Source organism: Xyrauchen texanus, chromosome 5 (genome assembly GCF_025860055.1).
Source record: "Xyrauchen texanus isolate HMW12.3.18 chromosome 5, RBS_HiC_50CHRs, whole genome shotgun sequence".
Taxonomy (NCBI): domain Eukaryota; kingdom Metazoa; phylum Chordata; class Actinopteri; order Cypriniformes; family Catostomidae; genus Xyrauchen; species Xyrauchen texanus.
In genome coordinates, this window is record NC_068280.1 from 35,039,590 (window position 1) to 35,053,279 (window position 13,690).

The 13,690-nt window shown below is 46.0% G+C and overlaps 1 protein-coding gene across 5 annotated transcripts in view; it reads right to left on the reverse strand.

Moving 5' to 3' along the window:
- Nucleotides 1–13,690, reverse strand: part of LOC127643902 (amyloid beta precursor protein binding family B member 2-like) — a 106,690-nt gene that overhangs the window by 66,304 nt on the left and 26,696 nt on the right. For all 5 annotated transcript variants that reach the window (XM_052126839.1, XM_052126840.1, XM_052126835.1 and 2 more), the window contains one exon: nt 7,598–7,650. The gene's annotated coding sequence lies outside the window, so the exon portion shown is untranslated. The remainder of the gene's footprint in view (nt 1–7,597; nt 7,651–13,690) is intronic.

Sequence of the window (13,690 nt, forward strand, 5' to 3'; positions counted from 1 at the left end):
GCAGAGACAACAGTCAGAGTTTTCCCCCCCACAACCCGTAGTCGTAGGGAGGCGACCCTCTCGTCCACCGGGGTAAACTCCAACGTAGTGGCGCTCAGCCGGGGACTCGTGAGTATCCCCACACCCGCCCATCGCCTCACACCCTGGGAAACTCCAGAGAAGAATAGAGTCCATCCCCTATCCAGGAGTACGGATCCAGAGCCAAAACTGTGCGTCGATGTAAGCCCCACCAGATCCAACTGGTAACGCTCCACCTCCCTCACTAGTTCCGGCTCCTTCCCCCCCAGTGAGGTGACATTCCACGTCCCCAGAGCAAGCCTTTGCTGCCCGGGTCTGGTCCGTCGAGGCCCACGGCCTTCACTGCCGCCCATATGGCAGCGCACCCAACTCCTGCGGTTCCTCCAATGGGTGGTGGGCCCAAGGGATGTAGAGGGGGGTTCCACGTTGCTTCTTCGGGCTGTGCCCGGCCGGGCTCCGTGACAAGCCCGGCCACCAGGCGCTCGCCGACGAGCCCTCCATCTGGGCCTGGCTCCAGACAGGGGCCCCGGGCTTCCTCCGGGCAGGGTAACTCCTCCTCTTGCCGTTTTATCCATGAGTCATTTTTGAACCATTCTTAGTCTGGCCCCTCACCTGAGACCACTTTGCCTTGGGAGACCCTACCAGGAGCACATGGCTCCAGTTTGTGTGCCCTTATATATTAATATTAGACTATATTTAAATTAGAAGCCTGATTTGAGTGCTTTCCAATTCACTCAGTTGGTCTTCTGTTTATTGACTGGCGAAATAGCGTTGGGATACACAAGGGGTAATATAACATTTACTGAAGTAGGTCATAAGGCACAGGTATCACAACACAGGGACGGTATTTTAGAGCTCCTTGCACAGGACACATACACACAAAAGTTACAAAGGTTTTTGTACTGCTATATGAAAGATGCATAAATAATCATAAATAATCTTTGTCCATTGATAATGATTTGGGTCGAATTTAATGGAAAACTATGCATGTGGACAAACTATGAATGTTCTACAGTTTGTCATTGGTTTAGTTTAATAGTCTTGTTATCTTGTTTATATTTCTGTCTGTCCATAGGTTGTCTTGTTCCCCTTCTGTCACTCACTCGACATTGTGTCGATGAAGTGACACTAGGGGTCGCTCTTGGGAGCCTGATTCACCTTCAGATCTTTGAGAAAAGGCCATTGAGAATTGGTGAGTTGAATTTGCATGCCACTCCCCCCAACATACAGGTATAAAGGGAGGCCAGCAGGCAAGTTCATTCAGACTTTTTCTTTGGAGCAGAGTGGTTGTATTAACAGCAAGCTGAAAACTACTGCCGACCATTCACCTCTCTGCGAAACATTGCTGTTGGATATACAGTGAATTCCAGTGGTTCTGTCCACTCTGCACTCCGCTGCAGACTACACCCCTACACCTTCGGGTGTGGCAGCCCAGTCTGAGGCTGACGCAGAGCTGACCGCCACGCTTGCCTGGGCTGCCGCGAGTGTTGAGCTTGAGTGGAACATTTCCCCCGCCCCTGAGCACTTGCGGCTTGATGACTGGGTTGGGTTCAGCGCACCACTCATGGCCACGCCCCCCCTCCAGCTTCATTCTTCCCGGAAGTGCATGACAAGCTGATGTGATCGTGGAGGGCACCTTTTACTGCATAAACCTGGTCCTTTGGCTCGTCCGCTCTCACTACCCTCGATGGGGGGACGGCCGAGGGTTATGCCGCGATGCCTCAAGTGGACAAAGCGATCATGGCACACCTGTGCCTGCTGAGTGCTGCCACCTGGTCCCAATCCTGTAGGGTGACATCGTTCCTGACGACAAACACCCTACAGAGCTGCCGGGCAGGCTGCTTCCGCCCTTCATGCCATGGGCCTCTCACAGGTCCATCAGGCCGAAGCTCTGAAAGAGTTACACAAGGGTATTTCTGATCCTGGTGTGTTACAAGAACTGTACTCGATGACCGATCTCACCCTCCGAGCGACTCGTGGTCCAGGAGCGCCACCTATGGCTAAACATGGTCGAGATGAGGGAGGCATCCCTTGGCCACGGCGTAGAGCCCCCCCATAGGAGAGCGACACCCTCCGCTTCTCGTCAGCCCCCTGAGACGGGCCACATGAGGAAGGAGCTGACTGCAGGAACCCAAAAGCTGATGTAAAGACTACTCCCTCCCCTGCTGGAGGGCCGGGAGGTAAATCTTTTGATCCCTTCTTTTCTGTTAGCCGCAGACTGCATTGGGTTGCAGTACCCACACTGTAAAATAAAGAGCAGTCTCCTCTCTTCTTAGTTTAGATCGCCGGAGTTCTCGGTCGCCGCTCCCACGGCCACCGAACACCGGCCAATTACAGCCCCGGCATCACGAACGTGGCCCCCTCCTTCACATGCCCGGCTGCACCACGCAAACCACATCCCCCGCCAGTCGCCGCCGGCGAGTTTTGAGGGCGCCCTGAGAGGCCTTCCTCCTGAATCGTCGGCCTGCCTTGTGCCGGATGCACGAAGCAAGGTAAGTGATTGGTGGATCGCTTCAGCGCTCCCGCCTCAGGTCAGAGCCCTGCTCCCAGATGCAGCTGTCCCTGCTTCCCCCCGCTGTGAGGCCCCACCCCCAGGAACATTGGATGCGATCCTTCCCTTAGTCCCCCGCATCTTCCCGAAGGTCACGGTGGCTGCCCTTGCCCCACTAAGGGAAGTGGGCATGCGCATACTGAACTACCTCGACGACTGGCTGATTTTAGCACACTCTCGGGTGTTACTGTGTGCACACAGGAACCTGGTGCTCATGCACCTCAGCCATTTAGGGCAACTGGGAAAAGAGCAAGCTCTCTCCGGTTCAGAGCATCTCTTTTCTCGGCCTGGAGTTAGACTCGGTGTCAATGATAGGCAGCTCTACTCCCTGAAGTGGCGTATCTTCACTAAGTGGTGTTCTTCCAGAGTGAAGACCCCTAGAGATGAGCAGTCAGGTCATTGCTTTCCTTCCTGAAAGAGAGGCTGGATGGGCAGCTGTCCCCCTCCACTCTCAAGGTTTATGTAGCTGGTATAGCAGCACACCACAACGTGGTTCAAGGTAAGTCCCTTGGTAAGCACGACCTGATCATCAGGTTCCTGAAAGGTGACAGGAGGCTGGACCCTCCTAGGCCGTGCCTCTTTCCCTCGTGGGACCTCTCTGTGGTCCTCTCAGGCCTACGGAGAGTCCCCTTCGAGCCCCTTGTGTCAGTTTCTATGAAGACTGCCCTCCTTACCACGCTCACTTCCATCAGATGCTCTGAGCAGCTCTTTTTCTGCTTTGGTGGACAGCGGAAAGGGAACACTGTCTCCAAACAGAGGCTTGCCCAATGGATCGTGGATGCCATAGTGCTGGCCTACCAGGTCCAGTCAGTGCCCACCCCCTAGCGGGTTCAAGCCCACTCCACGAGAGGTGTGGCATCCTTGTGGGCACTGGCCAATGCCCATGTAGGGCAGCAAGCTGGGCAACACCCAATACCTTTGCAAGGTTTTACAATCTCAGGGATGAGCCGGTCTCATTTTGTGTTCTTTCAGGTGCGAACAGGTAAGTAAGTTTCATTACGCGGACAGCTGGCCGGGTGTACCGCTTGTGCATAGCACCTTTCCTCTCCAAGAAATTGAAGCCGCACGCTCTTCTCTCCCATGCGCGTTCACGACTGGTGAACCCTGGATGTTCTTCCTCATAGCCCTCTGACTCACAAATTCTGTGGAGGAATTCGTGGTCAGACCCAGTACTTATGCTACATGCCCTGTACCGGGTTAAGTGCGCCACAGGATTTTGGTTTCCTTGTTAACCTCCTGTGATGTATCTTCCGTGGCACACTCTCCCCCTTCCTTGTGGTAGACCCGCGTCTCCCTTGGCAGAGACCTCTCTGCCTCAGTCGTTGTGTTTGTAGTACCCCCCCCTCCCACCCCACCATGTTCGGCCATTCGGCCCATTTGGTGTATTTGAAACTTTTTACCCTATCCTCCTCTCCAGGGCAGGGTGTGGCCTCCGTGGGGCCTTTTCCCCCTGAAAGAATAGGAATGGAAAAGGCATTTTATGAGCATTTTTAGGTCCCAGCTGAATCCTTTTTCTGTGGAGAGAAAACTTAAGAGAGAAAAACTCAGAATACACCCCCCTCAGAATTATGGGGAAGCACATGACGTCTTGGGAGGCTCCGTGCTGCCCGAGTGCATCTGTTCCTACACTCATAGTAGCTTGCCTACACTTGCATCGGCAGTTCACATGATCAGTTCAGTTTCATTGTGGCGGTTAGTTTATGGGACCCCTAGTGTCACTTCATCATTGTGTCCCTCTTGCCACAGACAGAACTTTACCACTGTAATGGCTGGGACCTTGTCTCAGCTCCTCAGTGCAAGACCTGAATGAACTTGCCTGCTATCCTCCCTTTATACCCATCTTTTAACCCACTGCAGAGCACATACACTGTCTGGCCAAAAAAAGTTGCATACTCTACTAATTAATTGTACTGCTTTTAGCTATAGCATGCATTCATTGTGGCATTGTTTCAACAACCTTATGCAAGGTCACAACATTTATTTCCGTCCAGAGTTGCATTAATTTTTGGCCGAGATCTTGTATTGATGACGGGACAGTCAAACAACTCTGTAAAGTCTTCTCCAGCACATCCCAAAGACTTTCAATGGGGTTAAGGTCAGGACTCTGTGGTGGCCAATTCATTTGTGAAAATGATTCCTTATGCTCCCTGAACCACTCTTTCACAATTTGAGCCCGAAAAATCTTGGCATTGTCGTCCTGGAATATGCCAATATGGAATTTTCCATTGATGGGATAACCTGGTCATTCAGTACATTCAGGTTGTCAGATGACTTTATTTTATTGTCGTATAATGTTGCTGAGCCTAGACCTGACCAATTTAAACAACCCCAGATCAAAATACTTGCTTTGGAAAAGGGTAAATCTGGACTCATCAGACCACATGACCTTTATCCATTGCTCCACAGTCCAATCTTTATGCTCCCTAGCAAATTTATATAGGTTTTGTCTGAGTAGCCTCACTAACAAGTGGATTTCTTGTGGCCACACAGCTGTCTAGTCCCAATCCTGTACATTCTCATAGCATTGTGAGTGTGGAAATGTCGAATGTCGATTTTTTATGGTGTGAATTCACCAAACGTTTTATTGATCTCCGATCACAATCATTCAATATTTTATTCCGACCAAATTTCTTCTGCGAAGCTGACGGTTCACCACTATCCTTCCAGGTTATAAAAATGCGTTGGACAGTTGTTAACCCCAATTCCAGTGATTTCAGCAATCTCATTCGTTGTTTTCTTTGCTTGAAGCAGGCCAAAAATGTGCCCCTTCTGAAACACAGTAACATCTTTTCCATGACCATGGGATACTTCTTCCGACATGGTTGTAAGCTACACACTGCTCTTAAGGCTATTAAATATTGAGCTCAAATTATGGGAAGTAAGAGAAAGAAACAGATACAGTGGGAAAGACAAGCAGATAATAACTGAGAGTCTGATTCAGTTTGGCTTTTTGTATTCCTCCATTAGTGCTGCAAATAATTATTATTTCTATAATTGACTAATCTAACGATTATTAGAACGATTATTTGACTATAAAAAGGTTGTATTAAATGTGCTTGCTAACAATAAAGCAGACAAAATAATCTTTTAAAAATACCTCTAAATGACTAAATTAAAGGGGAAAAAATACTTTTAAGTTTAATTCAATGCAAAATCCCTGTTGTCCTATTGTCAAGTGTTTTTTGTCTTGTTTTCCATTTAAAATGGTCTAACAATACATTTACTTGAGAAGCAACATATAAGATATTTAAACTTGCTTTAAGAGACAAATATAAGTGTATTTTGTAACTTGGTTATACTTCTGCGAGTACAGTAAAGACAAAATATACTTATATTCCAGATATATTCTCTAAAAGCAAGTCTAAATACCTTATATGCTGCTTCTCAGGTGAATGCATTTTTTTTAAAGGATTTTTAGGTATTTTAAAATATTTGTATTTATGTTATATTCAACATTTTCAGATAACACATTTTTCTTCTGCAGTATAGCTGCTAAAGAAAACAAGTCAAAACAAAAACAAATGGGGCAAAGACTTTCACCTTTTTGTTCACTTCAATCCATATTTAACTCACAAAAAACTCATATTGCCAGTTATCTTCATGTTAAGAAATACACAGTGACACATATACTGTTTTATGATTATGAGACAATAAGTTGCGAGCTGCAGCAAGCTTGTGTGCTCGAGGGATGACAGAGCCCATGACAGATTGTGCATCATCTGGGTGCAGTTTCAATCTCTCTCTCCCTTAGATCAGGACATTCACACAACTCATAGAAGAGGCACTGACCGCATAGAGAAATGCCAGTTTTGGAGTTTGCAGTTATTTAAATGATCAGCTTCTGTATTATATAAACTTTAATAAAGCTCTAACGCATTAAATATAACTGCATTTAAGATGTAAGCCGGGGTGGTTCATTTAAAGATGCTCGATGCGCAAGTTTTGCTCCACTTATTCCACAACGAGAGTGCTTCTGTATTTATTTATTTGGTATTTTTGTATAATTCCCTCATGCTTTGTGATCTACATAAGCTTTTTGGAAAGTTTAGAGTGCATCTGGGCTGTCTGGGCCCACAGTTTAGAGTTTCATATGATCTCATTATACATTAAAAGACATCAAATGACAATTCGACAACAACATTTTCGTAGACAATTTTTTATTGTCCACATTGTCAATAACATCGACGTATCATTACCCTACCCTCCATATCTATGTGTGTGTGTTTGTGTGGGTGTGAGAGAGAGAGAGAGAGAGAGAGAAAACAGTTAGCCTTAATTAGAGATGTCCGACTGCGGAGACTGCAGAGATGCCTCTGTCTCTCTCTCTCGGTCAGTAGGTTGCTAGACTCATGACCTTAAATAAAGGGTGTGTGTGTGTGTATGTTTGAGTACATTAATTCAACTTGACCTTAGTAGTTCATTCATTTCTTGCCCACAAACTCAAACATACACAGATAGACAGGGATAGATGAGATTACGAAGCGAGTTGAAGATACATGCATAGTAAATGATAACAAATAAAATCTAAAATCTCCCAATGCTCTTGTATTTGAAGGATTGTTTATTAACATGTTTATTAAGCCATTTTCCTCAAGGTGACAGTTGGATGGTCCCCACAATGTAGGTGATTTCAAGTTTTTAACATCCATGGAGGGACATTTCGTTACACCTCAAAGTAGGCAATGCCTACACACATCCCCCACACAAAATATAACAATAAAATGAAATATACTTTTTTAACTTTATTTTTCCACTCCTTACTTCTCTGAAAGAAATGAATTCTGAAGCACAACAAACAAAAAATTTTGCCATCTGGACACTACAGCTATAATCAAAACACTCTCTCTCACACACAAACCCTCAAATTCACTGAATTCTTTACAAGGAGCAAAAAATAGGAATGTAAGGGAAAGCTGAAGAATTCTTGGCTTTAATTAGCCATCTGAGAAAAAACACATCTCACATTGTTCTTTTACACACACACACACACACACACACACACACACACACACACACACAAGTACACACCTGTATTTTTGCAGGTAGATGTGCTTCTATCACATTAAAATGAGGTGCATCCTCTGAAAAAGGAGAAAAACACTGTTAAGTTTGTTTCTCAATGGAATCAATTAACACATTGCAAAAATTATTTTCTTAATCAGTCTTTTGTCTTGTTTTCCAGTAAAAACACCTAAACATCCTTCAAATTAGATCAATTCACTTGACAAGCAAAACCGTGCAAGTTTTGTTTGTTTTTGAAGCATAGGCTATAACTAACAAAACTGAGTGAGATCTATATTAAACCTCATAAATATAATAAAATAGGTGTATATTAAAGTTATAGGTTTAATATAAGCTAGGGCTGGGTATTGTTACAGACTTCCAGATTCAATATTATTCTGATTCAATATGATTATGCTACAATTAATTTGATATACACTCACTGACCACTATATTAAGAACACCTGTACACCTAATATATATGTGATTATCTAATCAGCCAATCATGTGGTAGCAGCGCAATACATAAAATCATACAGATATGATTCAGGAGTTTCAGTTTATGTTCACATCAACCAAAAGAATGGGGAAAAATGTGATCTTAATGATTTTGACCGTGGCAAGATTGTTGATGCCAGTTGAGCTGGTTTGAGTATTTCTGTAACTGCTGGTCCCCTGGGTTTTTAACAACAGTCTCTAGAATTTACTCAGAAAGGTGCCAAAAACAAAAATCATCCAGTGAGTGGCAGGTCTGTAATGCCTTGTTGATGAGAGAGATCAATGGAGAATGACCAGACTGGTTTGAGCTGACAGAAAGGCTACGGTATCTCATGTGGCTCACACAATTGTAGTGAGCTGAATAGCATCTCAGAATGCACAACACGAGCAGATGGGCTACAAGAGCAGAAGACCATGTCAGGCACTTTATTAATGGAAAACTATGTGAAAAAAATTAAGAATCACTTCGGCTTTCTAATACACAACCCTGACAGTTTTAGCAGCTGAAAATTTAAATGTTGAACAAGAGAGAGAGAGTGAAAGAGAGAGAGAGAGAGAGAGAGAGAGAGAGAGAGAGAGAGAGAGAGAGAGAGAGAGAGATGACAGACTGGTGAGAATAAAGAAAGTTTATTTAGCAGCAGAAACAGGGAAGGACGTGTATAGCCCGAGTCTGCCCTGCCATAAAAATGCATCCAATCAAGTGTTGTGGAAGAAAAAACTAATTTAAAACAAAATTTAAAATGCACACAAACACATGCCAACATACCGATGATTATTGGGAAAAGAGGCAAAAGCCAAGTCGAGATCACATTTCAGAGAGGAGAAATCTCACACACATACACAGGGCTTCATTTCAAAGCTATGGTTTCCAGCACACAACACTTTGAAAATAGCTGCCAAATAATGAAGAAGAAAAAAAGGGGGGGAGGAGAGAGAGAGCGAGCGAGAGAGAGAGAGAGTGCTAAAGGCAATGGAGAGAAAAAGAAGAAAGAAAATCCCACAACACTTTGGATTTCCATCAGCATCTGTATAAACACTGTATGCACACAAAAAGCTTTGAGAAACACTTATTATCTGGTTGCCATTTGCCCTTTACTCAACACACACAAACCTGTTTTCTTTCCATATACTCTTAAAAAATAAGTATCTTTCTTGTATCCTTGCTTACTATGTAGTTAATATATCACCATGTCCTCCTAGCCAGACACGACACCAATAAAAGTTATATTTTCCAAAAAAATACGAGTTTAGTCCTAACTAGCAGCGACACCAATGCACAACAGGACATTCTGTTGATTGTTTGGTTTATTTTTCTGTGACGATGTGCTGGGTAGCCCTGTCCAGTATAAATACATTGATTCAGAATGGAGGAGAAGTGACAAAGCAACTTCATCCGATCTTCTCTCTGATTCTCACATGAAGCATATGTCCATTGCTTCAGTGAGAAAAGGATTTATGTTCAAAAAAGCTTTGCATGTGATGCATGCATAAAAGTACATGGATGGATGTACGAGATGACAGAGCAGAGAACTCATTTAATGTAAAGCGCACAGCACAAGCAGACTGTATATTTGTAATGGGGTAAAAGGGAAAGGAGGCGAGAATCGGCTTAACAATACAAATAATATTGAATTAAGAAAAAGACACAGACAAACACATACAGGGCAGCTGCCCGTAATTCGAGAGAGTGAGCTGCTGTCTCCGGTCGCCTTTATCCCTCACTCGCCTAATCAGGCTGATTGGGGTCCGTCATTCAGCCTGGCCCCGCCCTGCCCCGCCCCCTCCACACTACAATATTGATATAATTAATTGCAGCATTTACGCTTGCACGATACACTGGGCTGTATTACCAAATGCTTTTCCAGAGGTGTGAAGCTACTGTCAAAACACACAGAAATTAAATAGCTTGATTCAACTGCACACATGAAATTAAAGAAACTGTGACAGAAATGAAGTACAAAGGTATAGTAAATGTTATATTAACTGTAACAAAAATAATATTAATATTAATAAGAATGATTAATAAATAATATAAAAAAATTATAATATTAATATTTAAGAAATATATCACAAGCAAGTGCTGTTGTACTGAAAAGTTTTCATCAATGTTTTCATTTACTACATACTGTAATGCTCTGTTGTGCACAGTGTTGGTAATCCTACGAATTACTAATTATTTCTCTAAATTGTAATCAGATTAATTTACTAATTACTTTACTTTTATGTCATACAGCTATTTTTGCAAAACTGTGCCGTTCCATACCCATCCTGGCTTGTTGACAGGTTTTAAGTTTCTTTTTCTACATGGTGCTGCAAAATCAGGATTAAAATGGACTGACAGGGCAAGTGACAATTCATGAGTCTGTGTTCCACCAGCATGGTTGAGAACGGTAGCAAACCATGCTGAGAAAGCCACCCCAGGAACGGTTTGTAATCGTACTGTACCCGAACCGTGCTTAAGTGGAAAAGCTACTTGAAACGTTGCTCACCATGCTCTGAACCGTTCGGCCAGATGGTGGAAAAGGAAATATATTTCTAATTTTGTACAAAAAAGTAGTTACATCATAAGAACACACACACTTACACAGCTTGACAGCACTCCAACAGGACAGGCTCAGATGGAATATGAGGAAATTTTTGCAGGTTTCTGTGGAACATTGTTAAATCCATTCTACATTATAAAATGTGTTAAACAGATTTAAGAGCACTACTCTCTTTTTGTTGTCTAATAGATTATTAAAATGTGTCTAAATATTTAATAAACAAACACACAAGGATCAGGGATTTGTATAAATTTGTGAATGACAGGCTTTCCAATTAAGTGGAAATCGTCATGGTTACTGATGTAACCTACGTTCCCTGATGGAGGGAACAAGATGTTGAGTCGATGAGTTGACACTAGCGGTCACCCTTGGGGGGCGGGAAGACAGAGTGCGGGATCTGTGGCTCCTTCTGGGCAGGATATGTTGTATGGCCGACCAAGGTGGACATCCCCTGCCCGAGAGCGCGCGCCATGACCTTTGTCGCTCGGAGGGTGAAGTCAGTCGCTGAGTGCAGCTCCTGCATTAATCCCAGGTCAGGACTACCCTTGTGCAGTTCTCTAAGTGCCTTGGCTTAGTGCACCTGCAGGAGCACCATGGCGTGCAAGGCGGAAGCGGCGTGTGCAGCAGCGCTGTAGGCTTTAGCCATTAGTACCAACGTCAGCCTACAAGCTCTGGATAGGAGCCTCAGATGACTCTGCCAAGTGCCGGCATTTTGCGGGCACAGGTGCACCGCAACCGCTTGGTCCACTTGGGGAATTGCCAAATAGCCCCTTGCCGCCCATCGAGGGTAGTGATTGTGGAGGTGCTCACGGATTGTGTGCAGGCAGTGAAAGGTGCCTGCCGTGAATGCGTGAGCTCATCATGCACCTCCTGGAAGAAAGGAACGGGGGTGGAGTGTGGCCGTGAGCAGCACTCTGGCCTCAGGAACCAATCATCGAGCTGCAAGGGTTCAGGGGGGAGCGGAGGGTTCCACTCCAGCCCGACACTCTCAGCTGCCCAGGCAAGCATGGCCGTCAGCTCCGCCTCGGCCTGTGACTGAGCTGCCACACCCGAGAGTGGGAGTCCAGCCGAGTCCTCAGCGTCAGACATGACAAGCCCGCTCACCGATGCCGCGATTGACAACTCATCTTCGTCACGAGCTCCGAACGAGATCGCGGGCCTGCCATGAGACGGACCAGCAACCTCGCTCCAGAGCTCGGTCGGAGCATACAAGCGTGATGGCGAATGGGAAGTCCATGGGGGAATACCCGGTGGAGAAGCTCCCATTGATGTCCCCATATCGCCCCAGTGCTAACCAACCTTGCCTCATACCCGTAGGTAGAAGGACCGAGTCGGCGAGCCACTGGGCTGGCTTGCCCTCTTATGAAGGCGAGCCGCGACCGCAATGTAGCCATGGTCATGTCCTCGCAATGAGGACCGAACAAGAAAAACCTGAGTATGTGTTTCATCGATGTCGAGTGAGTGACAGATAGTGAACTGCAAAGCTTTCTTTGGAATTCTGTGGGTGCAGATTCCATGTGGGCCTGCCAATAGGCCATAACGTCTGTGCTGCTGGTGATCATAGAAGAAAATGCTGATGTATGCCAAACGCACCAGAGATGAAGAAGAAGAGGCAGTTTCTTCAGGTGCAGTCTTAAAGCAGATTTTTGCTTAAAGTCAACGTTAAACCCCATTTTATTTCCATAATATGACATATTTCAAAGTGAAACAAGATATTAAATGAGAAAACAACATAGGGCTGGATTTCATCAATCAGGACTTGAGAGAAGAGGGTGTTACATACTAGTAAGGAGCCAAACCAGATTGTGAGTTTGCTTAAACAATTCCAAAATAGCTTTTTGCCACTGGTTAATATTATCCAATAGCCTGTGTGGCTGAAGTGATGTCAGTGAAAAGCAAGTTATTTCATTTTAATAAAAGATTAAGGATACAAATACATTTTCAGGCTTTTCACTGCCTCTCTAGAGCTGGGGAGGGGGATGAGGAGAGGGAAAAACAAATACAAAAAAAGAGAGGGAAAAGGCAAGGCGGAGCGACAGTGAGAGAGAGAGAGAGGAGAAAGAGAAAAAAACTTGCTCGCTGGTTCCCAGACATGCCGTAGCCTGGTCCTTGATTACTCCTCCACCCTCTGGTGGATGACAGCCGCTCCTCCCCAGGTGGACTGGAGCAAGTCCTCTGACCCCTAGCGGATGGTACGCCACTCCGCCTTTTGGCAGCCGGTAGGGAGCCCCTCCACCCCTGGCAGTGGCTCCACCGCTACAGGCGGCTGGCAGCAAGCCCCTCCTCCCCTTGCGGACGGCGGTTGTGACATGTGGCGGGAGCGTACGCCACCTTGGCGATTTATGTACGCCACCACCGTGGTGCTGTCAGATCTCACAAGGACGTGTTTGTCCCGAACTAACGGGATGAACTTCCTGAGAGCAAGAAGGACGGTCAGCAACTCAAGGCAGTTGATGTGCCAACGCAGCGGGGCCCCTTTCCAACGGCCCGCTGCTGCGTGCCCGCTGCACACGGCACCCCACCCGGACCGGGAGGCGTCGGTTGTGACCAGAACGCGTCGGGACACCTGCTGCAGGGGCACTCCTGCCCGTAAAAAGCAGAAGTCTGTCCAGGGTCTGAGTTTTTTGAGGCAGGCGGGGGTGATCCTTACCCGATGCATGCCGTGGTGCCATGCTTGTCTCGGGACTCGAGTCTGGAGCCAGTGCTGGAGTGGTCTCATATGCATCAACCCCAGCGGCGCGACCGCCGCAGAGGACGTCATATGACCCAGGAGCCTCTGGAAAAGTTTTAGAGGGACCACTTTGCCTGGCTTGAAGGAAGCGAGGCAGTCCAGCACCGACTGAGCACGCTCGCTCGTGAGACGTGCTGTCATTGAGACTGAGTCTAACTCCAACCCGAGAAAAGAGATGCTCTGAACCGGAGTGAGCTTGCTCTTTTCCCAGTTGACCTGAAGCCCCAAGCGGCTGAGGTGCCGGAGCACCTGGTCTCTGTGTGCATAGTAACTCTCGAGAGTGTGCTAGGATGAGCCAGTCGTCGAGGTAGTTGAGAATGCGGATGCCGGCTACTCGTAGCGGGGCAA